This window comes from Microtus ochrogaster, linkage group LG4 (assembly GCF_000317375.1).
Source record: "Microtus ochrogaster isolate Prairie Vole_2 linkage group LG4, MicOch1.0, whole genome shotgun sequence".
Lineage (NCBI taxonomy): Eukaryota > Metazoa > Chordata > Mammalia > Rodentia > Cricetidae > Microtus > Microtus ochrogaster.
In genome coordinates, this window is record NC_022030.1 from 22,381,881 (window position 1) to 22,384,277 (window position 2,397).

The 2,397-nt window shown below is 47.8% G+C and overlaps 1 protein-coding gene across 1 annotated transcript in view; it reads right to left on the minus strand.

The window, feature by feature from the left end:
- The window catches only part of LOC113457658 (zinc finger protein 420-like), a 1,205,902-nt gene that overhangs the window by 1,166,647 nt on the left and 36,858 nt on the right, over positions 1-2,397 (minus strand). The window lies entirely within an intron of this gene.

Sequence of the window (2,397 nt, forward strand, 5' to 3'; positions counted from 1 at the left end):
GGGGGGAGTGGGTGGAGCTTGTCTCTTAAAGGGACAGGGTACCCAGGTGACAGACCAGGCCAGCAGATTACAGCAAATTCTACTTCTTTCTTCCGCAGCAGCTAAAGCTTAAGCACTCCAGGACAGATGCTGAGGTCACTGGGCACCAAGCACTCACACAGCTTCTACCTATGGCCCTGCTACTCCTCCAGCAGCAGCCTGTGAGATCCAAGATGGCTCCACCACATCCCTGTGTTAGCCAGTGGGGGAAGGAAAAGGGCAGAGACTGGCGTTGCTCCTCCTTCACAGCAAGCTGAAGGGAGAGAAGAGGCCTCAGCCTTACTGTCTAGTTTCGCTTGAAGGGCTGTGAGAGTCATTGGACACCTTCACAGAGGAAAGTGGGGGCGGAACGCCGAGCCTGGTCCCAGGTGAGCGGCGAATATGCAAAAATGGACAGAATAAACATTTGTATATTGAAGGAACCAGCCAGATGGCTTAGTGGTGCCAGGCAGACTGAGTTCAATCCTCAGATCTCAAAAGGAGGTGGGAGGGAACTGACTCCCTCGTCCCTGCGAATGATCGTGCCATGTGCACACCTGTACACACACAATAATAGTGTTTTAATTTGCACATTCAAAATGATAAGAAACATATAAAAATAGTCTCAGGAAAAAAGTCATAAATAAAACAAAAAAAGCAGAGGTTGGGGCTGAGGACGGATGGAGTCCTTTTGGTACCCGAATCCTAACGTTTCTCATCTCACAAACTGGACAGAGTAGCGCGGGCTACTCCCAGAACTGGAGAAGCAGAGGCAGGAGGATCAGAGGGGCCAGTGAGATGCCCAGCATGTAAATATGATTGCTGCCAAGCCTGATGACGTTTGATCCCCAGGACCTGCGGTGAGCCCACAAGTATTATAAGGTAACCGTACAGCTGGCAGATCTATCGGACTAAAACATGATGAACAAAATACAGACAATTCTCCCACACCGGTACATGTCCACTCGGACTAAACCATTTTCTGCAGGGCTGCGGGCATACCTGGCCTCTGAATAAGTCACTGCCAATTCTGTAGAAATCCTGTGAAATCTTGGCATTTCCCCCTTCTACAGTGCCCCCTCAGTGTATAAACCTGACTTTTCCTGGAGGGCAGCCGGATACCTTCCCCCACACCAGGAATCCTTGAAGTGGAAAGGATTCAGTCAGTCAAGCCTTTGTTCTCACAGTCAGAATCTACATAAAAATAGTCCCCACAACTATCTTTACTGACAGGACTGTACTCACTGATAAAAAAGGAGCCTCACTCAGGAGGTAGTAAGTCTGCTCTAACAGCAGACTCAGGAAGTGTGATCTACTGGTCTTCTGCTCTGACCGAAACAGGCTACTAATTTTCTGTAATTACCCTTCACTTTGCTGTCAACTAACACAGGATCATAGCCCAGGAAATTAACTGTTTATACAGGAAAAAGGCCTGAGTCACTAAAACTGGCTTCAGAGAGGAAAATTCTCAGTTGAAGTCAAAAGCAAGGTCCCCAGAAGAGATTCATTCCTTTTAACTCATCCAGCTAGTCGCTAATGCAAATCAAGCCCACAGGTTAGTATAGCTACCAACTAAGTGTTCCCAGCCGCAGGGGAACTTCACAGCCCCACCCACTCTGGGACAGAAGGTGGCACCTTGCCAGATCCACCAGTTTCTTGTGACTGTGAAAATGCATGCTTGATACTATTATTACATTAGACAGAGACGCTGAGATCCTAGCAGTAACCCAAGGTCTCCAGAGAAGATTATGAAACACCATGATGTCTCCACCTGGATTAGGACGACGCTGACCACTGGGCTAGATGACCCCCAGTGCAACACTGGCTGCCAGTACCCGGTCCAGACTGTAGACAAACAGCAGGACCTTGGAGAATTGATTGCACCACTTTTGCCTAGACAAAATAAGGTCAGTCTTTTCCATGTCCCTCTTCCACAGAAAAAGAAAAGTTCACCCTATGGGCCTAGCTGAGACAGTAAGACCGCTGTTCCGGATATTTCTGCCTCCAGTGCTATGGAGACCTGGGTATGACTAACTGTATTTAGACTCTGGTCCCTGATGGAGGTGGGTCATCTGTTTATCTGATGCTTTCATTGGTTAATTAATAAAGAAACTGCTTGGCTCTTTGATAGGACAGAAAATTAGGTAGGCAGAGTAAATAGAACAGAATGCTGGGAGATAGAAGCAGAGTCTAGGAGTCGCTATGATTCTCCAGGTCCAGACAGACGCAGGTTAAGATCTTTCCTGGTAAGCCACCTCATGTGCTATACAGAATATTAGAAATGGGTTAGATTGGGCTGGAGAGATGGCTCAGAGGTTAAGAGCATTGCCTGCTCTTCCAAAGGTCCTGAGTTCAATTCCCAGCAACCACATGGTGGCT